A 25275-nucleotide genomic window follows, 5' to 3' on the forward strand; every position below is an offset into this window, starting at 1 on the left:
GGAAAGCAGATTATATGCAGAGACACAAATAGACCCGTGAGTGATAAATTCCAGGAGAAAAAAGGGAGAGCAAGGGGTGGAGTGATTGGGTGGCCAGGAGAGGTTTTCTCTGGAGGTAACGTTTGAATAGAGACCAGGCAGGTAGCACTAGTGATAAAGAAGCCTCTCTCAGTGCAGGAGAGAGGGAGACTCGGGTTCAATCCCCAGGTCTAGAAGATCCCCTGGAGGAGGAAATGGCAACCCACTCCGGTGTTCTTGCCTGGAGAATCCCACGGACAGAGGAACCTGGTGAGCTGCAGTCCATGGGTCGCAGAGTCGACATGACTGAAGTGACTTAGCAGCAGCAGCAGCTATCTGGGGGAAGAATGTTCTAGGCTAGTGGTCAGCAGATAGTGGCTCTTGGGCCAAAGCTGGCCGCCTCTTGTTTTGTGAATAGAGTTTTATTGGGACTCAGCCCCGCCCATTCATTATGTGTTGTCTACGGCTGCTTCCAACCTCATTGTGTGGTTGTGACCGAGACCACCTCGCCCTCCGAGACTGCATACTGTCTGGTCTTCAACAGAGAAAGTTTGGGAGCTCCTGGTCTCGGCAGGAGCAGAGGACCTGTGCTACTCTTTTTATTAGTAGTGATTTGTCTTAGAGTGTGGTTGCTTTATGTTAAGTTTCTGCTGTCCGGCACAGTGAGTCTGCCATGCATGTACAAGATCCCTTCTTGTTTTGGATTTCCTTCCCATTTAGGTCGGGGCTTCCCTGGTGTCTCAGACAGTAAACAATCTGCCTGCAATCCAGGAGACCCAGAAAGATCCCCTGCAGGAAGGGATGGCTACCTACTCCAGTATTCTTGCCTGGAGAATTCCACGGAGAGAGGAGCCTGGTGGGGCTCCTGGTGGAGTCCATGGGGTCGCAAAGAGTCGGCCACAGCTCAGTAACTAGAGAGAAGGCACCCAGGTCCCATTTAGGTCTTCACAGGGCATGGAGTAGAACTCCCTATGCTATACAGTAGGTTTTCATTAGTTACCTATTTTATATATAGTATCAGTAGTGTATATATGTCAATCCCAACCTCCCAATTTGTGCTTTTCGCCCTTGGTGTCCATATCTCTGTGTCTCTATTTCTGCTTTGCACATAAGATCCTCTGTAGGATTTTTCTAGATTCCACACGTATGCCACACAGTCCTCCTTATCAGTCCATCCTTCTGGTGATGAACCCAGCCTTGGCGGCTCAGTGGTGAAGACCCCCGCCTGCAGGGCAGGAGACGCCGGTTTGATCCCTGGGTCGGGAAGATCCCCTGGAGGAGGAAATGACAACCCGCTCCAGTCTTCTTGCCTGGAGAATCCCATGGACAGAGGAGCCTGGTGGGCTACAGTCCACGGGGTCACAAAGGACTCAGACACGACTGAGGAACTAAATAACAACAAATCTGGCATGAAAGACAGCTCTTCAACTAGCATCTTTCTCATGTCACTGGGTTTACCCGTGTGAGACTCCAGGAAAGAAGTTATTTTTTATATTAGGATAAGCAGGGGAGTGTAAAACTGCCGACAGGCAACTTTAATCAGATTATAGAACCAGCTTCATCCCATCCTGCTGTAAGCCTGTCACCAGGGCCATTGGTTCTCTTGGGGACATGTGTGGCTTATGTGGGCTTTGTTCAGAGTCTGTAATTGGGCTTCCCTGTGGCTCCTATAGTTAAGAAACTGCCTGCAATGCAGGAGACCCAGGTTCAATCCCTGGGTTGGGAAGATCCCCTGGAGAAGGGAATGGCTGAGCACTCCAGTGTTCTTGCCTGGAGTATCCCATGGACAGAGGAGCCTAGTGGCTATAGTCCACGGGGTCGCAAAGAGTCGGAGGCGACAGCACTCACGCACAATCCTCCTTTGGTTTATCATCTCAGAAGACAGGGCTCGGGTGCTTTGAGAACGCTCCGTCCTTGTTTCTCTTACCTCCTTTCTGCCGGTGGCCCACAGTAGCCCCTTTTGTAATTTGGACTTTGTTTGAGATGCCCGGTGCTGGGCTTGTGAGATGAAGAAGTTTTTCTGGCAGAGCTGTGACACCAAGTCTTCGACATGAAGACTTTTTTTTTTTTTTGGTCTGGTGTCTATTTAATTGACAGTTTCAACTCTGCATGAACCAGGAAGTTTGGCCACTTAGCTTCCTTGTGATCTTGGGAGAAGGAGGTGAGGAATGAACATGCTTGATAGGAGAGAGAGAGAGGGAAGGAAGAGAGCTCTTGGAAAGGCAGTCTCGGTGGTGGCGAGGGGACGTGAGCGGGGCTCACAGCCGGCGCCCAGTGGGCGCTGGGCTGGAGGTGGTGACGGAGCAAGCTTCCCTCCTGCCCGCTGGGCGGCTGCCAGAGCAGGTTTTCATGCTTTCATTTACATCGCGCCGCAGCTGCTGATTTTTGAACACTGAAAGCAGCCCATTAATAAGCCTTTGCTTCATACGTTGGGTGTGAGGGCAGTGACATTTTCTTTAACCTGCAAATTGCACTGCCCCGTGCTGAGAGGGGGCCCTCTCTGCGGCAGAGGGAGTGTGCCCTGGGAGGCGTCTCGGGGCCCTGCTCCCTGCAGCTCACCTGCTCCGTCGGAAGAAAGACCTGGGAGACCTCGTGAGGTCCTTCTGAGTCCTCAGAACGTTTCTGAGTGGCTCGGCCCACGGCTCCCAGTGCCTGCCCCCATCTCCTCCTGGCTCTGGCTTCTGGGCGGTCTTGACAAGCGGGTGTCTGCCGAGCGTGGAGATCTGATAATCAGGGCCTGACCCCCCAGGCTTTCCTGACCCCTGGGAAAGCCCGGAATGAACACGGTTTCTAAGCACTCTTGCCTGTGACTTTCAGAAATGGTTGGAGAGGCCCCTGCCATTATCGGAGTCTTTGGGAATGGTGCTGTTTGGGTCCACAGCCTGCCTGCCCTCAGGCCACAGACTGTGGTTCTGGTGCAGAAGCAGACGTGGCCCAGAAGGACTGCTGCTCTGTGACCAGTTTTCCAAGCCTGGAGCCATTTTAGTCCAACCCTTCCTATTTAATTCTATTATTATGTTTTTAACTGACCATGTAAAAGCAACGGTTCCCTTTTTTATGTCTTAAAATGATGAAGGTATGATAACACGTTTATAGGAGACTTGGAAAATGCAGAACAAAGTTACATATAATTCTACCATGTATTAAAATTATTTTTAAGTGGATAAATGGAGACTTTTTTAGTTGGCGTTTTGATATCGTATTCTCAAGGATTAATTGAATATACAGAAAAGTAGAAGCATAGAGTAGACCTGAAAAGCACCAGGAACCAATTCAACGTAATTAAGATTTATATAATTTTCACCCAGTTACGACACAAATTTAAACAATTTATACAGTTTTCACACCGGTAGGGTACAAGTTCAAGTTCCCATAGACTATAAACCAGAAGACACTGGAACGTATTCAGGGACGTAAAACAAGGTTAAAAGCAGTGGTTCTCTTTCTTTTTAAAAAAAATTTATATAAGTATAGTTGATTTACATCGTCATGTAAGTTTTAGGTATACAGCCCAGCAATTTAGCTGTGTGTGTGTGTGTGATGTGTTTACACACATTTTCAGGCTCTTTTCCCTTATAGTTATTGCGTAATATTGAGTAGGGCTCCTTGTACACCACAGTAGATCCTTGCTGGTTATCTATTCTATACACAGCAGTGTGCCTTTAAGGAGGGCGTGGCAGCCCACCCCAGTATTCTCACCTGGAGAGTCCCGTGGACAGAGGAGCCGCCGCTGCCGTCCCCGGGGTCGCAGGACGGACCCGACAGAGCAGAGCACTGCACGGTGTGTATGCTGATCCCAAGCTCCTGACTTATCCCTCTTCCCCCCGCCCTTTCCCCTTGGACAATCACGTATAAAATCATTTATAACTTAAAAAAATAAATAAAAGCAGTGGCTCTCAGTGGAGGAGGGAGTTGACCCCCTGGGGATACTGAGCCCTGTCTGGAGGCGTTTCTCTCTGTCCACACTTGCTGGGGGAGGGCGGGGGCAGGCGCTCCCGGTGTTGAGCGGGCGGATGAGGCCAGAGGTGCCACTCAGCATCCTGGCAGGCACAGAACAGGCCCCACCACAAAGAGTGATCACGCCCGAAAGGCCAGGCTGGCCGAGGTTGAGAGAATCTGGCTTAAGGAAGCATTATTTTTAAACGAAATTGAGTGAACCAGGATCCCTTCCCATACATCCAAAGTAAATATGAAAATAATGAGCATGTTGAAATCGAAACCATGTTTATAGATTCCAGGTAGATGCTCTTGTCTGCCAAGCCTCTGGTTCAGAGGCTATTTTTCTGTTTATCACGAGGGGAAGTGTCAGACATCCGAAGCAGCACGGGATGGAGCTCTTCTCCTCGCAGGTAATCGGTAGGGTTAAAAGGAGATGCAGGGCCCTCCCCCATGCTCCCAGGGTTAAGAATCCCCTTTGCAGGGGACACAGGTTCGATCCCCGGTTGGGGAGCTAAGATCTCCCATGCCACAAAGCAACTCAGCCTGAGAGCCATAACTAGAGAGTCCAGGTGCTGCAAGGAAAGATCGCGCGTGGCCATAACTCAGACCTGACCCAGCCAAATAAGCAAATAAATATTTTTTAAAAACGGGAATAAAAACAGAGAAGGTAGAGGACTTCCCTGGTGGTCCAGTGTTTAAGACTCTGTGCTTGCCACCGAGGAAGCCAGAATTGAAAGAGACACGTGTACCCCAGTGTTCATCACAGCACTGTCTACAATAGCCAGGACGTGGAAGCAACTTAGCTGTCCATCAGCAGAAGAATGGATAAGAAAACTGTGGTACATATACACAATGGAATATTACTCAGCTATTGGAACACATTTGAATCAGTTTTAATGAGGTGGATGAAACTGGAGCCTATTATACAGAGTGAAGTAAGTCAGAAAGAAAAACGCTAACACAGTATATTAATGCATATATATGAAATTTAGAAAGATGGTAATGATGACCCTATATGTGAGACAGCAGAAGAGACACAGATGTAAAGAACAGACTTTTGGACTCTGTGGGAGAAGGCGAGGGTGGGATGATTTGAGAGAATAGCATTGAAACATGTATGTCACCATATGTGAAATAGATCGCCAGTCCAGGTTCAACGTGTGAGACAGGGTGCTCAGGGCTGGTGCACTGGGATGACCCTGAGGGTTGGGATGGGGAGGGAGGTGGGAGGGGGGTTCAGGATGGGGACACATGTACACCCATGGCTGATTCATGTCAATGTATGGCAAAAACCACCACAATATTGTAAAGTAATTAGCCTCCAATTAAAATTAAAAAACAAAACAAAACACAAAACTCCCTGCTTGCAATGCAGGGGGCATGGGTTCTATCTGTGGTTGGGGAACTGTGATCCCACATGCCCCACGGTGTGGCAAAAAATAATAATAATAATTTTTTTAATTACCAGAAATAGACATAAGAAGGTACAGAGAGTGTGCTCCTCCCGCTGTGAGTCGATGTCCTTTTTTGCTATCTGCCCATCACCTAAAACAAACTCGGGTGCCCCCTTGTTGCTCGCCATCTCAAGCTTAGGGGAACACTATCTCCATGCGCTGTGTATAAATAGAAGCAGCTGAGAGTTATTGTCTATGAGGATGGGTTTCCTGTAACTCGGGCTCTGCAGATGCTGGGAGCGGGTGGTTAGACCCTGATGGAAATCTTTTTCTCTTTTTTAACAGGTAGTTATACTAACAGCAGCCTCCTTTAGGCACAGGCCCTTTTCATCTTCAAAACGCTTTATACATGTGAGCTAACCTCCCTGCTCCCCAGTGAAGTCAGGAGTCCTGAGTCTCCCTGGGCGGTGCCACCAGGCCCAGCGAGATGAAGTGGGTCACGGCGTTCCAAGTTAGGTGAGGTTTGGGTTGGGATTCAAGTTGACGGCTGCTGGACTCCTGGACGTGGCCTTGCCTGCACCACACCTTTCTCTTGGCCGGCCCCGCCTGGGCGTTTGAGCCAAACCTCAAATTCAGGCGGGTCTGGAGAGAGAGAGACAGAGAGGAGGGTGACATTTCTTTTCCCTTCTCTCCGAGGGCTGCTCTTCCAGTGGCGGCTCAATGCTTTCCTTAAAAAAAAAGGAAAAAGAAAAAATTAGTAATTCCCCTATGGCAGGTAATCCCTCCAAAACCAGAGAGTCACTTTAAGAAAATATTTTTCCTTGCGGACCGTGTCTCCCAGGATGTCGGTCGGAGGGGGGCTGGAGCTGAAGCGCCCTTTCACGGGCCCTGTTTGAAAGCGTCTGTGGTTGGCAGGACCTGCGCGTAAGGGCCGCGGGCGTCTGGCCGCGAGCCGTGACCGCACCGGCGAGGACCACCAGAGCGCGAGCAGGCTGTGGGAGCCTGTGGCCGCCGCGGCATTTCCTCTGCGCGCATCCCAGACACTTCTGGGCCTGGCCGGGAGGGGAGCCGGGGAGGGGTCCGGGCAGAGGACCAGCAGGACGGGCTCGGCTGCAGAAGCACCAGGGTGACAGCAGCCATCTCGTACCATTTCCCCAGGGTTAAAAAAAAATAAAAGAGTAAAATCTTCAGGATTCCAGAGGTGTGGAAGCCTGCCAGTGGGTCCCCGTGGGTCTCTGGGTCCCTTCACTTCGGGGGAGATGCTCCAGTGGGCCCCACATGGGGTCCTGTGACGCTGGCCCTCGAACACTGCCCACCGCGGGCTCCAATAAATCAAGTCAGCAAATGTCCCTCAGATCGGAGCTGGAGGAAGGGGGTGAGGGTGTGTTTTTGTTTGTGTTGGTAATGCCACCAGGTGTGGATTGGACCAACGTGTCGTGGCATGGAGATCTGCGTGTGTACCTGGCGTAGGGCAGGGGACATTCTGGGCTGCTTGAAGTCTTGTCTGTGGCAGAGTGGACGTTCCCAGCTCCGTTCTGCGTTCATCTGAAGCCTTTGCGCTTTGTCTTGGTCTACTCTGGCTGCTCTAACAAAAGTTTATCACAGACCAGGGGCTTCGATGACAAACATCTATTTCTCAGGGTTCTGGAGGCTGAGACGTCCAAGAGCACAGGGCCAGTGTGGTCAGGGTCTCGGTATACAGACAGACGTCTTCTCGTTGTAGACTTAGGGGGAGAGAAGGAGGGACAGAGGAGGGAAGGGAGAGAGAGAGAGAGAAGCAAATTCCTGTCCGGAAGGTAGGAAGGCCTTTATTTTACCCTGGATTTATAGACCAGTTTTTGGTGATTAATTCTTGTCTCTTTTTATAATAAGGGCCCCAGTCCCGTTATGGTGCTTCCCAGGTGGCACAGGGGTAATGAACCCGCCTGCCAGTGTAGGAGATGCAAGAGGCACGGGCTCCATCCCTGGGTCGGGAAGATGCCCTGGAGGAGGAAATGGCAGCCCACTCCAGGATTCTTGCCTGGAAACTTCCATGGACAGGGGAGCCTGGTGGGCTACAGTCCATGGGGTCACAAAGAGTTGGACATGACTTAACGCGCGCATGCATGCACACACGCTTACATGCGCACACACACACACACACACACACACACACTCCCATCATTAGGGCTCCACCCTCATGAAATAACTACCTCCCAAAGGACCCCACCTCCAAACACCATCAGATTGGCGATTGGGATTTCAACATGTGAATTTGTGGGGAGGACATGGTGTTCATTCCCTAGCACCCTCCTGTGTGATCCCAGAGTTACAGAGCCGCAGGTGTGGATGGGGAAAAGGACGCAGAGCAAGGACCCAGGAGCAGCGTGCACTTGGGTCCCTTGCTGCTTGCCGGATGTGAAGGGGACTGTGAGAGCAGGCCGGGGGTGGGAGGAGCTGGCCGGGGGGAGAGGATGATCCTGGCATGGGGCTCAGCGTTCCCGGAGCTCCCGAGCAGGACACTGGAAACCCAGGCACAGTTGATTCCCATCTGCTGCCTGGCCACCGCTGCAGCCAGCTTGCTCATCCCACAAAGGTCGTGTCCGGTTGTTGGAACCGTCAGCAGAGGCCCGCTTGTCACCTCGCCCTTTGTTGCTGAAGGATCCAGTTTCCCCGAAATCAGAAGCGTGGCCCCGTGCGGCTCGGTGTCCTCCTAGCATTTCAGTCATTTCTTTGGGCTTCCTGTTACCATGGTTTCTCCCCAAGCCAGGTAAGTGATCCTCAGGGAGAGAATGGGATGGAGACAGGAGAGAGGGCTCCCACCAGGATGCAGACACCCGTCTGGAGGCTGTCTCCTGGCCTCCACCGCGTCCTTCTCCGTTGTCCGCAGGCTCTTCCTGCCTCCCCCCAGCCCCCAGGTCTGTGCTCATTCTCCCTGGTCCCATGTAACCCTGTCCTTCCCCACATCACAAGTGGAGGGGAGCGTGCTCAGAAGCACAGCCTGTCAGGTTTGTTCATGTTGTCATCCTCAACTTCACCCGTTCGGTTCTTTCTCTCTGTTTTAAGGCCAGGTTTGCTTACTTTACTGTTTTATTTTTGGCTCTCCTGGGTCTTTGTTGCTGGCTTTCTCTAGTTGTGAGTGGGGGCTCTCTTTGTTGCTCTAGGTCGCAGGCTTAGTAGTTGTGGCTCATGGGACCATTTATTGGTCCCAATCTCAATCTACTAGACCGGAGACTGAACCTGTGTTCCCTGCATTGGCAGGTGCCACTGAGCCACCGAGGAAATCCTCGGTTCCTTCTTGACACTGAAGCTGCAGCCTTCTCCCTCCCCATCTGTTCCTCCCAAGGCCTGACGGCTTTCTTCTCGCCCTAGATTGTGGTTCTCTCCAGAGCTGAGAGCCCAACTGTGACTGAGAAAATGCACATAAATGATCACTCCCTCTTTTCTCTCTGCTTCTCTCTCTGACCCGGTCTATGACCACGGATAAGGCCCTTTCTTAGCCTCACACTTTTCTCAGGCGTGGCCACTTCATTGCTTCTTTGCTTGCACAGACAGCCTCAGGATTGCTGTGAATTCTGCTTCTGATTTTAACCACGTACCCATCCTTCCCTCTTGGAATCCCAGCTCCAGCGTTCGTACGTCTTCTGTGTGGGCACCTCTAAACCACTTCAGATCTGCTTGTGTCTTCTTAGTTTTGACCCCCTGTTCACTCCTGACTGCTGCATGCTGACCACCCTCAGACGCCCTCTCATCCTGCCTTCTGTTCATGGATGAACGTCGGCCCTTGGTCTCTATAAATTCCAACCCACTGCCGTGGTTTTTGACACACCCTTCATGTTAATAAAAATGACTCCCAAACTTGCATCCTTAACCCTGAGATTTCTTCACATGTCAGCTCTTCGTGTCCTTTTTTCTGTCCACCTCCTCGAGTTTATTGCCTGTGAAGGCCAGTGGCCTCTTGGCCCTAGATGATGCTATGCAGTGGGTATCCTCATTTCTCATCATGGTGAAATCATTTGTAAGTTTTGGGGTAAAGTTTTAGGCTAAAATCAGTATCTCTTTACCTTTTGGCATTCATTTAGCTGCTCACTATGACCTAATGTTTACCTGTAATGCGGGCTTTTCAAAACCAAGAGCTCTGTTTTACTCCTTGGCACGTCTTGTGTGTACGCCGCGCTCTGCAGCCTTTAAGGGAATGTGTTATGATTGACATGGACACTTTGAAAGGATGCCATTCCCTCCTCCTCCATCGTTTAATGGAGAAGTCCTCATGTTGTGTCTGAAGTTTCCTCGTGATTAGATGCAGGTTGTTTTCTGGGCTGGAATCCTGGCTCGGTGCTGTGGTGTCTTTCTCATTGTGTCACATCTGGAGGTACCCAGCATCCACCTGGTCCTAACTGGTGATGCAAATGTTGATGGTTCATGTTTGGTATTGTCCGAGTTCTCCCATGTATGACTATTATGTTCTTTCTCCCTTGCAACAAGTGAATAGTCTGCGGGGGAGACTCTCAGGTCATGCAAAGATCCTCAGTGAAATTCCTACCTGAATTGGCATCCGGTGGTGATGCTTGCCTGAACCCGCCTTTACCACGATGGTTGCCAGTGGCCTTGCCCCTCTAGTGCTTCCTCAGCATTTATCACTTGGTTCTTGGTGTTCCACTGCTGGTGAGAGACCGCCCTCCTCTTCATTTATTTATGTACCTGTCCATTCACTGAGCTCACTAACTATTCAATGGTTTACTACTTACTTTAATTATTTTGGTACCAAAATGTCCCTGATTTGCCAGTGGGAGCTCCTTCAAACTGGCTCTTGTGTCCGGACACAAATGCACGCTTACTGGATGTTAGGCCCCCTGAGAATACGTTAATACTGTGATCTGTGTATGACAGTAACTTAAATGTGCGAGGAGGGGGAGATGCCTTACGTCTGTTGGATGCTTTCTTGGGTCCTTTTGGGCGGCTGTTAGGTAAGCAGCAGCTTCCCTGGGAGCTCAGTTGGTAAAGAATCTGCGTCTGATACAGGAGACCCCGGTTTGATCCCTGGGTCGGGAAGATCCGCTGGAGAAGGGCTAAGCTCCGCACTCCAGTATTCTTGGGCTTCCCTGGGGGTTCAGACAATAAGGAATCCACCTACAATGTGGGAGACCTGGGTTTGATCCCTGGGTTGGGAAGATCCCCTGGAGAAGGAAAGGCTACCCACTCCAGTATTCTGGCCTGGAGAATTCCATGGACTGTATAGTCCATGGGGCCGCAAAGAGCCGGACAGGACTGAGCGACTTTCACTTTCACTATAAACATCTAACACATGTGCTCAAGTCGTTCTGTGGTTAAGAGCTTTGGAGTGTCACAGCACTGGAAGTTCTGCTGGCTCGCACTGGGGCATCTGTAAGGGACACTTAACTGGTATTAAGTCCTCCCTGTTCACCAGGCCGTGTTACTCACACGTATGTGGAAGGGCTTAGCGGGTCAACGTCCATTGTTGACATTCACATGAGAAAGACTGAATTAAAACTGCACCGTGAAGATGATTTTTTACCAGGAATTACAAATTCGGATGCTTACAGGGTCCAGGAGGTTAACTCAAATGATTACGGCTTGCGCTTTGGCGTGGTGTGGGTTGCAGTACACTGGAGGGCCCATGCCCTGCCTTAAAGAGACAGCTTTTCAACTCTGGTTACCTGTTCCTGTGTAGGAATACAGGTGTGAGGAAGATGGATCTTCTCACTTTTCAAGACCATCCAGAAATCTAGATTTTTATGCAAAGCCTAAAAAAATCTCCCATCATTACATCTTGTCACCTAATTTTTTTTTAAAAAAAGGTTAAAGCACACATCAGGCTAAATAAAGCATTTTTCAGGTGTATAAGGTCCTCCCCTGTGGCCCAGCAGTAAAGAATTGCCTGCAATGCTTGAGACACAGGAGATGCAGGTTTGATCCCTGGGTCAGGAAGATCCCCTGGAGGAGGAAGTGGCAACCCACTCCAGTATTCTTGCCTGGAGAATCTGAGGGACTGAGGAGCCTGGTGGGCTACAGTCCATAGCATCAGAGTGTCGCTGAAGCAGCGAGCATGCACACATAGGTCTGTAAGCTGAGCCAACTAGCTCCATGCCTTCAGCCCCTGATTACCTTGGAGTACAGCAGCAGAGAATTGATAATAGAGCCTTCATGGGTCTTCTCGAGGATATAACTTGATGGTCCTGTGATTTCTTATCCATAGAAAAAATTCTTTAAGGTTCATCTTCAGTTCAGTTCAGTTGCTCAGTTGTGTCCAACTCTGCGACCCCAAGGACTGCAGCACGCCAGGCCTCCCTGGCCATCACCAAATCCCAGAGTTTACTCAAACTCATGTCCATTGAGTCAGTGATGCCATCCAACCATCTCATCTTCTGTTGTCCCCTTCTCTTCCTGCCTTCAATCTTTCCCAGCATAATGGTCTTTTCAAATAAGTCAGTTCTTTGCATCAGGTGGCCAAAGTATTGGGGCTTCGGCTTCAGCATCAGTCCTTCCAATGAATATTCAGAACTGATCTCCTTTAGGATGGACTGGTTGGATCTCCTTGCAGTCCAAGGGACTCTCAAGAGTCTTCTCCAACACCACAGTTCAAAAGCATCAATTCTTCGGCGCTCAGCTTTCTTTATAGTCCAACTCTCACATCCATACATGACTACTGGAAAAGCCATAGCTTTGACTAGATGGACCTTTGTTGGCAAAAAAAAAAAAAAAAAAAAAAAAGTTCATCTTAGAGTCCCAGTTAAAAAAGAAAACAAGATATAAAGTCCATTGCTGGAAAACCTGAATGAATTTCTTTTAGTGTATTGCTAATGACCTCTCTCCAAAGATTCGGTTCCCAGTGGCTCCCTGGATCCAGTCTTCAGGCACATGTAGTTCTGCTCCTTGATGTTTGGAGGTCAGTTACTGGCCTTTACTCTGGAACAAAGAGGGCTTGTAAGGACCACTGCCCACCCTGTTAATACACACTGCAGCCTATCGTCCCCACCTTGCCAAGCCATTTCCAGAGGGGAGCATCTTTAGCAAAGTGCAAGTTGATCATGACTTCACAAATATTTCTACTGAATTGTTACCAAGAAAACTTTTGCCTTATGAATTTTTTTGTTTTATTACTCGGCTAAAACAAACACACTCCAGAAAGATATGTGGTGTTCACTTCACTCAAATGCTAGGCCTCAGGCCCCATCTCTCTCTCTCTTTTTCTTCCAAAGAGAAAGCATAAGAAATGCCAAGTTATAACACACGGCCCTTTTCAGGTATGGATGGTATTTTCTGTCCTTCGTCTTACTCTGGTTAGGTCAGCTGGATTTCTGATTTGAAAAGCCTTCGAGTGCCCTCCCCCACCCCTTTTAATCTGGAGTGTAATTGCTTTACAATGTTGTGTTAGTTCCTGCTGCCCAACACTGTGAATCAGCTGTAAGGATACACGTATCCCCTCTCTCGTGGGTCTCCCCACCCCATCCCCCTCATCTCCATCATCGCAGAGCCCTGAACTGAGCGCCCCCTGCTTGGAGCGGGTTCCCACCAGCTAGCTATTTCACACACCACAGTGTATGTATCCTTTGACTGATGCGAAGAGCTGACTGATTTGAAAAGACCCTGATGCTGGGAAAGACCGAGGGCAGGAGGAGAAGGGGACGGCAGAGGATGAGATGGTTGGATGGCATCACCGACTCAATGGACATGGGTTTGAACAAGCTCCAGGAGTTGGTGATGGACAGGGAGGCCTGGTGCGCTGCAGTCTGTGGGGTCGCAGACAGTTGGACACAACTGAGCAACTGAACTGAACTGAGTATATATGTTGATCCTAATCTCCTGATTCGTCTCCCCTCCCTTCCTCCCACCACCCCTCCATGTTTGCACGTCCGTTCTCCACATCTGCGTCTCTTTTCCTGCCCTGGGAATAGGTTCATCTGTACTGTTTTTCTAGATTCCCCGCATATGTGTTGATACATATTTGTTTTTCTCTTTCTGACTTAACGTCAGTCTGTATCAATCTGGTACAACCTATTGGTTCCTGATTGGAACTGACCGACCTGTCAGGATACTCTTGACCCTTTGCGTCTTCTCTGAACACTCCCCTGTCTTCGATTCTTCCTGGATAGGTGGTACTGGGAAAGAAGATCTCATGAAAGGCGGTTTTTTTTTGCTTTTTTCCAGTTTTTTCTCATCTGAAGACTTTCTCCGACAGGCTTGTGTCCTGGTCCCAGGGAGGGGTTCAGTTCTGAATGACTGAGTGGGCTTTCCTGGTGGCTCAGACAGTGGAGTCCATCTGCAGTGCAGGAGACCTGGGTTCAGTCCTTGGGTCGGGAAGATCCCCTGGGGAAGGGCATGGCAACCCACTCCCGTACTCTTGCCTGGAGAATCCATGGACAGAGGAGCCTGGCAGGCTGCAGTCCATGGTCACGTAGACTTGGACACCCCTGATCGACTAACACTTTCACTCTCACTGAATAGGGATGCAAATCTCTGCACTCTAATCCTCACCCTAAAGTTTCCAGTTTTCTAAAATTGGCGTCTCTTTCCTGCTCTGAATGGCGTCCCTACCTTTCAGATATCCTGGTGTCTCGTTGAAAAGGGCAAACGAGTCTCTTTCCGCCCTGGTGCTTTTTTGCAGACTCAGCTTCACCGGGCACAGACCTGAAACGCAGTGGCTCGCTCCCTATGTTTACTTTTATTTCCAGCCACATCTGGAGGCCAAAATTCATAAATTTATCGCCAAGCCTGACAACAGTTTACTGAGTTCGTATGTTAAGAGACGAGGGAAAGGGGAAAGAAAAAAAAAAAACCACACACAACGGTCTCCTGACTTGTCGGGTGTAAAATGGATGGAGAACCCGATGGGCGGACCGTAAACCCCAACCGTGTTTATTAACATCTGCGGCCTGCCTGCAGACGGTGGAGGCGTGAGTCGGCCCTGTTTGTCTTGGAGGTTGAGTCCAGAGAGCTGCACGGTGTACCCTCCATATATATATGGCCAGGCATCATTTTAGTCCCGCGGAGGCCAAGGCGAGGGAACAAGGGCCGTTCAGAGGTGAGGGACCGCAGATTCGATAGAGCGAGGGCGGGAAGGGGCCCCGGCCGTGTTTACAGTAGGGGCAGGACGGTGGGTGGGCCGATTCTCGTGACGTACTTGAGGCTTTAAAAAACGGTCATAAATCTGATGCCTGTCAAACAGGGCTGGCATTTTCTTTTCCTTTCACAACCAGGTTCTGTATGACCTAAAAAAAAAAAAAATTTTTTTTTTTTAATAACAAAAATCCTCTAAACTCGCGTGAAGAATGTCTTTTTCTCCCACTATGCGGGTGGAATGTTTCCAAGAGCACACTGGAGTGTTTCAAGGGGAGGCTGGAGTCTCCCCACCCCACCCCACCCCTCACCCCCTGTCCCTCTCAATCCCTGGGGAAGGGTGTTGCCATTATTATTATTATTTTTTTTTTTTGCAGTTTTACTGAAATGTTGGAATGGGTACAGCGGCACTGACGTGCAACTCTGTTGGACAGCTTGGCTCTGACCAGAAACCTGCCCGGCCTGCTCTGGGTCGGCCAGGAGCCCCCTGCGTGAGCCAGCAGCGTCTTTAGGTGTCTGCTCTCGGGGCGTAAAGAGGGCAGGGGCCCAGGGAGCCGTTCTGGAGGCCCCAGGACGCGGGGGGGATGGAGGGGAAGGATGTGCTGTTGGTGGCCAACAGCCACGGACCCTCTGACTCGAAAGAAATGTTCTGGGGATGTCCTTTTAGCAGGCGGTTTGGCTCTGGGGTGCCTCACGTCCGAGGTGAGAGCCCGCCAAAGAAAAGGGCGCTTTTTGTGGTCAGAGCCCGGGGGGCTTGGACCAAACACTTGGCTGGAGGGAATCTGTGCCTGGGGAGGGCGTGGCCCCCCAAGGAGGAGAAAGCCTGCCCGCTGCCGGCGAGGAGCTCGGGGCTGCCAGGTCGGGGAACACTGAACAAGTGTTGGAGGGCTCAGCCTGCCCCCCCACCCCGGGCCCAGGTGCGCGCCCGGCCAGCCCACTGTGTTGCCTTCCGAAGAAAAGCCCGAGGGCCCTAGCGTCCCCCTCTGCCTGCCCGGCCAGCACTGTCTGTCTCCCTGGGAAGCGCCTCCATCAGGATCACCCTGCGCTCCTGGGGCACTTGACTGTCCGCTGTTATTTTACGGGGCGTGGGGGCTTTGCCTCCCTCCACCCCACCCTGCACCCCCGGGTCACCGTGTTCCTTGTCGGCGCTGGGCAGCGTCCCAGCCAAGCTGCCAACGGTCGGAGCTGAAGTGCTCGCTGCTTTTCAAGGCATATTTCCTGGCTCCTGGCCCCGCTTGACTGCTTGGTTATTCGGGCAGGGTTGTTCGAGGGTGTGAAACCAGGCGGGCCAGAGAGGAAAGTTAGAGCTCAGGCCTGTGGGCTGGGGCTTCCCTGTCGGGGGAGGGCTGGTAGAGGGGGCACAAACCGGGCCCCCGCAGGGACCCCTGGAGGAAACCCAGCCGCGGACATGCCAGTACTTTTCCATTGATGGGTGGGGCAGAGGAGGAGAGGACTTTGAGCCCCAGCGACCGAGCAGCAGAGGGACTTCCCAGTCTTGACTCGGACAGGTTAGCCCCACAGGAGGCAAGCCGTCAGGAAGCCTTTATTCATTTATCTGTTAGTTTTAAGCACGTTTCGCTCCTGGTGAAAAGTGGAGTGGGCATGCCAGCGGCCCTCATCAATGCCTTCCCAGAGCCCAGCAAGCCAGAGAAGGACAGGCTCCTCCTGCCGCCTCGGTCCTTCCCAGCCCACTGTGAGCTCAGCTCAGCGGCAGGTGCTGCAAGGAAGCACTGCTTCTCCAAGGGCTCTCTGACTTTCTGCCCTCGCCTTGAGGTCGCGTCTACAGTTCTGTGAAAATGAGGGCTCCCCTGTGTACTCAGGGGCGTTGTGTCCTCGCAAGCCTAGCCGTTCTTTGTTCTCGCCGTTTCAGCATGCCCACTCTCCCCAGTGTGGTCTTGGAGCTGGGGCCCACCCCGGTCACCCCCAGAACGCAGGCAGAGGTGACCGCAGCCTGCCTTCACTCACGGGGCGAACGTAAGTCCTCCCCTCCAGGTGAACATCTGAAGATCGTGTCCTGCAAGGGGCCTTCATGTCACTGTCAACTGCCTCCCTCTCCCAGAGCATCCTTCTCTTTTTCTTCCTAGAAGCCTCATGATTTATCCAGTGTTTGTGTTTACTTGTGTTTATGCTCCGTGAACCTGCCTGGAATACAGGCCAGTGGGACAAGCAGAGGCTGGATTGATCTATCACTGATGAAACACCAGCTCCCAGCAGGTCATCTGACGCCCTTTATGGACCATAAAGAAGGCTGAGTGCCAAAGAACTAATGCTTTTGAACTGTAGTGTGGGAGAAGACTCTTGAGAGTCCCTTGGACTGCAAGGAGATCCAACCAGCCCATCCTAAAGGACGTCAACCCTGAATATTCATTGGAAGGTCTGATGCTGAAGCTGAAACTCCAATACTTTGGCCATCTGATGTGAAGAACTGACTCATTGGAAAAGACCTTGATGCTGGGAAAGATTGAAGGCAGGAGGAGAAGGGGACGACAGAGGATGAGATGGTTGCAGTACATGGGGTCGCAAAGAGTTGGACACGGCTGAGCGACTGAACCACGACAAGAATATGCCACTGCAGTATCTGAATGGACGCCCCCAGGATGGGAGCTGAGGACGAGTGCAAACGGCAGAGCAGACAGGGCTGCCGCTGGGCACTGGTGGTGCCCTCTGGCTTCCCGCATCTCTCTTGGCTCTCGTTTATACTCAGCTGCTGGCAAAGAAGAGGGGAAAAAGGATTTTCTTTTAACATTCAAACCTGATTGTTGATCTCTCAAACTTGCCGTTGTGATCAGAGATGCGGAATTATGGTATATTTATTTTAGATGGGAAATGAATGCCAGCAAGATCATGAGTTTGCCATTTTTAGCAGAGATGAATCATCGCAGGGGCGTTTTTTTCTTAACCGAAGAGATGGAATTGCAATGTCCTGGCTTCTTGGGAGGTTTCTGAAAGTCTGGGTTCTGACGTGACGTTGGCATAAGGTGCATCTCTAGTTCCTTATCCTCGTGGCAGTGTGGGAGGTGGTCCTGGTCACCGGCAAAGCTGCTCATCTCGTGACCTTGTCAGGTTGGCGCTTTCTGCAGAGGGGCTCAAAAGGGTGAAGGGTTTCATCACCCACCACAGCATGCCTTTAGATTGAGAGTCTGCATCTGGTCATGAATTCTCAGATGCCCACAAGCTGGGAATTTTGGAGACTTCTCCAGGCATCTTTGAATAACCAGAGCCTTCTGGTTCAAAGTCCCAGTTGGTGTGAATGTCTGTGTGAGAGGCTCACGGCATTTTCTCCAGGAAGGAGAGTGAATCCTACAGGCTCTGAGGTCTAGCTGGTAACACCTGTGCTGGGACAACCTTGTTCTAAACCCGACTTTGGCTCCACCCGGGTCCTCCTTTTTATTCCAAGGCCGAGCCTCCATATTTCACAGCTGGAGACTGGCTGAGGGTAGATAACCAGGGAAGAGAAAGCAGTGAGCAGATACCTAATTTTATGCAATTTGCAAAGATGCAATCGTGGCAAACATATAAAAATGTATATAAACACAGATGGTGTGGAGGGTTTTGTTTGTTTTGGGGGTATTTTTTGTCATCTGTGCCCATCTCTAAATGAACACAAATTCTTCTGCAAGTAAGTCTGTATTTCCTGCCCTGTAAGGAGATTCAGGGGTTCAAAATACAGTTGACAAACTAGCAAACTAACTTAAGAGGAGGTATGAGTTTGTGTATTAAAAAGTAGAGACATCACTTTGCTGACAAAGGTCCATCTAGTCAAAGCTATGGTCTTTCCAGTAGTCACGTATGGATCTGAGAGTTGGACCATAAAGAAGGCTGAGCACTGAGGAACTGATGCTTTTGAACTGTGGTGTTGGAGAAGACTCTTGAGAGTCATGTACTGCAAGATCCAACCAGTCCATCCTAAAGGAGATCAACCCTGAATATTCACTGGAAGATCTGATGCTAAAGCTGGAGCTCCAATACTTTGGCCACCTGATGCAAAGAGCTGACTCATTGGAAAAGACTCTGATGCTGGGAAAGAGTGAGGGCAGGAGGAGAAGGGGACGACAGAGGATGAGATGGTTGGATGGCATCACCGACTCAATGGACATGAACTTGAGCAACTCTGGGACAGAGTGAAGGACAAGGAAGCCTGGCGTGCTGCAGTCCATGGGTGGCAGAGAGTCGGACATGACTTAGTGACTAAACAACAACAACAACATCTGCAGCAACCTTATATCCAAGTGAGGTCCTCTGTATAATAGGCTCTAGTTTCATACACTTCATCAGAACTGACTCAAATGCTTTCCTTTTTATGGCTGAGTAATTGTGTATGTGTACTAGTTTCTTTATCCATCTGTTGGTGGACGTTTAGACTGCTTCCATGCCCTAGATATTGTAAATGGTGCTGCGATGGACATTGGGGTACATGTGTCTTTTTAAATTCTGAGTCCCTTGGGTATATGCCCAGTGGTGAGATCGCCAGATTCCTATTTTTTTTCTCAACAGTCCCTTGACCTTATGGTGCAAAATTTTGCCCGTTATTCATTGGAAATAACATGGAATGTGATGGTGGCAGAATCGTTCAGCCCCAGGTCTTCCTTCATATAAGGCAGTAGAATTATCTTCCTCAGCAGAGGAGGTTTGGGGAAGCGGGATTTCTTAAGGTGGAACTGAAAGGTTTTACGTTAATCCCACAGCGTGAAAAGATGAGTGGGGATGGACCATGCCTTCAAGGGGCATCCAACCTCCTAGGGATAATCTAATAGTACAGACATAACTGGGAATTTACAAGAGTGTGAGATAGCTGTGGAGTCTCTGAACAGGCAGGTGGAAGGACTGGAGTGTGTACCAAGTGTTTCTGGAAACTAGTGGTGCTGCAGTTTCTACTGACGCCTGTGCCTACGTAAATGGAAATGCCGCCCACGTCTTCTGAAACTAGGGTGACAGGCGCACCTGATCTCTGCCCCAGCTCTGGGTTTGACCCTTCAGCCCCTGAAGTTGATAAAACTTTGCTTGCTCGTGTTCCGGTATAAGGCACGGCTTGACAGCCTCTGTGTGTGTGTGTGTATGTATGTGTGTATATGTGTGTGCATGTGTGTGTATGTATGCGTGTGTGTAGGTGTGTGCATGTGTGTATGTGTGTGTGTATGTGTGTACGCGTGTGTGTGTGTGCATATGTGTGTGTCTGTGTGTATATGTATGTGTGCATGTATGTGTGTGTGCATGCGTATGTGTGTATGTATTGTGTAGGTGTGTGCATGCGTGTAAGCGTGCATGTGTGTGCGTGCACATGTGTGTGCATATGTGTATGTGCGTGCATGTGTGTATGTGTGCATGTGTGTGCATGCATGTGCGTGCATGTGTGTGTATGTGTGTATATGTGTGTGCATGTGTTCAGGTGTGTGCATGTGTGTATGTGTGCGCATGCATGTGTGTATGTATGTGTGTGCATATGTGTGTCTGTGTGTATATGTGTGTGCGTGTACATGTGTGTTCGCACGTGTTTGCACGGGTGTACATGTGTACGTGTGTGTACATGTGTGTGCGCATGTATGTTTGTGTGTGCGTGTGTGCACATGTGCGTGTATGTGTGTGCTGTGTGTATTTGTGTACGTGTGTACATGTGTGTGTACGTGTGTGTGTACATGTGTGTGTACGTGTGTGTACATGTGTGTGTGTGCACGCACACCTCCTATGCACTGTGCAGTCGGGCTGTGTCCAGTTTCTGCATCAGGCTCCAAGCCCCCGGGCAGTCAGTGCGTGCATGTTTGTGTGACAAGTCGCCTCAGTCGTGTCCGACTCTTTGTGACCCGGCGGGCTGTGGCCCACCAGGCTCATCTGTCTGTGGGGTCCTCTGGGCAAGAGTACTGGAGTGGGTTGCCACTGCCTTCTCCAGGGATCTTCCCAACCCAGGGATGGAACCTGCATCTCTTACGATGCCTCTCGCGTCAGCAGGCGGGTTCTTTACCACTAGTGCCACCTGGGAAGCCCCCAGGGGGTCAGATGTGTGTCTGCTCTGTGCTCCGCTACACACGTGCCCTTGTGTGTGAACCTCTACGCTCTTAGAGGACCGTTTAGCCCTGTGTCTGGGGCTTTCTGAGTCTACGGCAGGAGGGCTGATCTTCTCTCCTTTTTTGCTCCATCCCCCCAGCCTTCCTCATGGGTCATCACATCCATCCACAGCTGGAGGGTGTGGGGCCTGGGTCCCAACAGGTCCCTCGTCTCCTCGGAAGCCTAGAGAGTGAGACGGAGGTCCATCATTGTCTTACCTCTGACCTCCAGGTTTAAGAAACTGTCTAAAATCACACCCCAAACCCAGCCTGGGAACCGGTGGTGTCAGACCACGAATGGGGCCAGGCTGGGTCCCCACACTGCCGGGTCCCATGAGGGGCCTGTCGCCCTGGGATCCGGAAAGCCAAGTTAATCAACCATCTGATCTGTCTGGCCCCGAGTCTGAGCTCGCGGCTTTGCCATCAGCCAAGCCTGGCAAAGGACGTGTCATATTATGGGGCTTCAGGAATTCCTTTTGATATTTTAAAATATCTGCACATTCTTCTCCTGGTCTCAGTTAAATAACCTCTCTTCTGTTAGGGTTTTGTGATAAACCCGAAGAAACCTGCCCCCGTTGCCCACACTTGCCTTCCACAAGGAAAATAATCATCTTTCCTGCTCACAACTTGCCTTTCTTCTGAGATGGCCCATCTCCAGCCCGCCCGCCCCGGCCCCCTGCTGGGTTCTTCCGTGTCCCCAGACATCCCGGGGAGACAGGAAAAGGATGCAGATTGTCCTGATTTTGCTGATGGAAATGATACAGCAGCAGGGACGCAGGGTCGGGGCTGGGCTGCCCCGGGCTCCCACGAGGGCCTCTGGCTTGCTCTTCTGGTTCTGGGCTCAGCCAAGCACCTCCCAGCGGCCTCATTCAAACGTCGCCTCTGCCACGCATTCTTGCCTTCTGTCCTTGGTGGTTAATCGATCACCTTTTGCCTGCCTGCTTTGTAGGTGGCTATGAACTACGTTCTCATCACTGATGCTCAGAAAAGTGTTAAAGACCTCTTGTGCCCCAGACGGTACAGCTAAAAAGTGGCAAAGTTGTAATTCACACCTGGAGAGGCTGAATGTCTTTGTTTCCACTGAGCCAGGTGAACTCTGGCAAATGACAGGCAGCTGTTCTCTGCTCCCCTGCCGGGTGACCTACTTGCCACCAGGGCGGTGGAGCCATGCTCTCGCCTTGCCCACAGTCGGCGTATCATGTACGTGCGTAAACACCAATATGTAACATTTGTTGTTGTTGTTCTTGGGTCACTAAATCCTATCCTCCTCTTTGTGACCGCATGACTGCACTGGGCTTCCCTGGTGGCGCAGATGGTAAAGAGTCTTCCTGCAATGCAGGAGACCTGGGTTCTATCCCTGGGTCGGGAAGATCCCCTGGAGAAGGAAATGGCAACCCACTCCAGTATTCTTGCCTGGAGGATCCCATGGACAGAGGAGCCTGGCAGGCCACAGCCCATGGGGTCACAAAGAGTCGGACACGACTGAGCTTTGAACTTTTGAACTTTTTTTGGACTGCAGCACACCAGGCTTCCCTGTCCTTCAGTATCTCCCAGAGCTTGCTCAAACTCATGTCCATAGAGTCAGTGATGCCATCCAACCATCTCATCCTCTGTTGTTCCCTTCTCCTTTTGCCTTCAATCTTTCCTAGCATCAGGGTCTTTTCCAAAGCCAACTTTTCCAGAGTCAGCTCTTTGCATCAGGTGGCAAAGTATTGGAGCTTCAGCTTCAGCATCAGTCCTTCCAATGAATATTCAGGACTGATTTCCTTTAGGATTGGCTCGTTTGATCTACTTGAAGTCCAAGGGATTCTCATATGTTACATATTACAAATGTTATATGTAACATATAACACCTATAATATAATCTATAATATACACATAGATTATGTAACATATCCATATATAATGAGGGATTCCCTCATAGGTCACTTGGTAAAGAATCTGCCTGCAGAGCAGGAGACCACAGTTCGATTCCTGGGTTGGGAAGATCCCCTGGAGAAGGAAAGAGCAACCCTTTCCAGTATTCTTGCTGGGAAATCCCATGGACAGAGGAGCCTGGTGGGGTACAGTCCATAGAATCGCAAAAGTCGGACACGAGTTAGCAACTAAAATCATGTAATATGTATCACAAAACGCGAGCATCATTTGTTTCAGGGTCTTATTTCTGCTCTGGGAGTGGGGACCTGTCTTTCCCAGTTGGCGTTGTTACCACCTAGTCTAAAAACACAAGCACATAGTAGGTGCCTTGTCCACATCAGACCGCCCCTGTGGTGTGCGGTGACTTTAGGTAAGGTCCGGGCCCACCTGTGTGTTGTGTTTTCTTGTTATAGGGTTGCAGGGAGGCTTCATGTGAGTTTCTTTTTTTTTTGTTAAGAAAGCCGCTCCTTCTTCTCTGCCTTCTCCTTCACTGCTGCTGTCAGTGTCCAGCGTCCACCGGGCTGGCTGGCCACGGCGTGGCCCTGAGGAGGGGCTGGGGGTGAGTGTGCACCCAGCTACAAGCTCCGTGCCTCACCCTGGCTGTCGTCTGCCTGCCCGGGGCCCGCCGGGGCCCTGGGGAGGGCCCTGCAGTGCTCAGTCCAGCCGTCGAGGGAGAACTCCCTGCCTACGGGGACAGGCTTCTGCGTGTCACATGGGAGCACGAGCGCCTTCGGTTCCCAGAATGAGCCGTGTCCCCGGGGCTCGGCTGGGCCTTGGAAAGACCTCGGGCCTCCCCGGGAAGCAGGGCGCTGGGTGACCCGGCCCCCCTGCTCCGGCCAGCCAGGACAGGTCCAGCTCTGCTTGTGCTTAGCACAGGGGCCCTGGGTCCGAGTTTGTTCGCGAGGAGGGGAGGCATTTAAATGATCACACGTAGTAACATTTACTATGCTCCGGACACTGTCGGAAGTGCTTTACCAACCTTAATTCATTGACCCTTCCAACAGCCTTGGAGGGCGGTGCTGTTCATATTGTTGTGCCGACTGCTGGCAAATGAGGAAACCGAGATCCAGACAAAGTCCAAGTTGTATGTGACTACTCACACGGTCCCAGCTGATGCTGGGAGCTGCTGCTTTAAGAAAGAATTTGGAGAACCGTGAAGGGTCTTCCCTGCGGCCCCCGGAATCTCAAGTTGACTGAAAAAGCAACAAAGGAAGCTGATGGCTGGGCATTGGGGAGGGGAAGACAGAGAGAAAGTGGAATCAGATCCTTTGGCCACTTCCATCGTGACCAGCCCAGACAGCAACCCCAGGAGGTGGGGGCTTCTTTGTCCCCCAACCACAAGGCATAGCACTTAAGTTGGGATTTGCCCATCAGTAAATCAAGGTATGTGAAAAGTGAGCCGGGGAACTGACTGTTTCCCCATTTTTTTTTTTTTTATTAAAACAAACAGCACCGTGAAATGTCAACCTGTTGGTCGTTTGGAAAGTTTGCGACATGGAAAGGCAATTGCCCAAATGACTTTTTAAAAGTATGAGAATGTGCCTGGCTGAACGTTTTTTAATTAACGCCTCAAGTTAATGTTAATAACTATTCATAGCTCGGCGAGCTGGGTTTGGGGTGGTTGAAGGAAAATTTGGTATCTCTGGCAGAGGTGCAATGTTGACCTGGCTGGCAAGGGGGCTGTCAGCCGCTTTCGCAAACCTCAGGGACCTCGGGGCCCATGTGGGCCCGTTTGCAGTCAGGGTGTGGGCTTACAGAGCATCACTAGACCTTTCTTGCCACCCAGGTGGTCCCTGGGACTCAGGTCTCCCCAGATATGCCCACCCCCCAATCTGGTGAGCAATCCTCTCAAGGGGATTCTTAAAAAAAAAATGTTGCTTGGGGTCACACCATTTAAACTTACCTCCCTGATTTTCTGTGATCTCATTTTTCCTTAAAATATCTTTGGAAAAATGTTTTTGAGTTGAGCATTTTGTTTTCCATTCAGACACGGTGGAGCTGACACACGGGGGCCAGGGCTGGGCGGGAGGGCGGGGCCCCGGGCCTCGCACACCTTTGCGGGCTGGTCCTTAGCCGGCTGGGGGCGCGCGGGGCCGCAGTAGCTGCTTCATCCCTGCCCGAGGATGCTGCAGCTCCAGGTCACGGGTGGGTACATGCCATGTGCGGAACGTGTCCCTCCAGGCAAAGATGTGATTTTAAAAGAGAAAGCTGGAAACACTTCCGGTTATTTTTTAAAATATATTTTAAATGGGAAGATAGTTGCTTTACAATATTGTATGTAAATTTCACACTGTATGACCGTGTGAGCCAGCCGCAAGTACACGTGTCCCCTCCCCCACCCCTCCCCCACTCTCCCCCACCCCTCCCCACCCCTCCCCCACCCCACCCCCAGGATCGTCACAGCACCGGGCTGAGCGCCCTACACAGCAGCTTTCCACTAGCTCTCTGCTTTGCATAAGGTAATCTATGTGTCCCAGGGCTCCTCTCTTTCATCCTACCTTTTCCTTCCACCGCTGTGTCTACAGGTACATTCTCTATGTCTGCGTCTGTAGTCCTGCCCTGCAAAGAGATTCATCAGTACCATTTTTCTAGCCTCTGTATATAAGCGTTAATATATGATGTTTGTTTTTCTTTTTCTGACTGACTTCACTCTGCCTAACAGGCTCTCTGTTCATCCACCTAGCTTCAACTGACCCAAGTTTCCTCCTCCTAATGGCTGAGTAATGTTGCATGGTGTGTATGTGCTACAACTTCTTTATTCATTCCTCTGTTGATGGACAGCTAGGTTGCTTCCGTGTCCTGGCTATTGTACACAGTGCTGCAGTGAACACTGGGGCACATGTGTCTTTTTGAATTACGGTTTTCTCAGGGTATATGCAGCCTTCTCAGGCAGCACTAGTGGTAAAGAACCC

The 25275-nt window shown here is 50.8% G+C and overlaps 1 protein-coding gene across 5 annotated transcripts in view; it reads left to right on the forward strand.

Annotated features, from left to right (window-relative positions):
- Window positions 1–25275, forward strand: part of LOC122695587 — a 154638-nt gene that overhangs the window by 97412 nt on the left and 31951 nt on the right. Inside the window, exon 1 of one of the 5 annotated variants that reach the window (XR_006341425.1) lies at window positions 17335–17346. The exons of the other annotated variants lie outside the window; for them this stretch is intronic. The gene's annotated coding sequence lies outside the window, so the exon portion shown is untranslated. Of the gene's footprint in view, window positions 1–17334; window positions 17347–25275 lie in introns of those variants that run through there. 5 annotated transcript variants of the gene reach the window in all.

The sequence above is a fragment of the Cervus elaphus genome, chromosome 5, assembly GCF_910594005.1.
Source record: "Cervus elaphus chromosome 5, mCerEla1.1, whole genome shotgun sequence".
NCBI classification, from domain to species: Eukaryota; Metazoa; Chordata; class Mammalia; order Artiodactyla; family Cervidae; genus Cervus; species Cervus elaphus.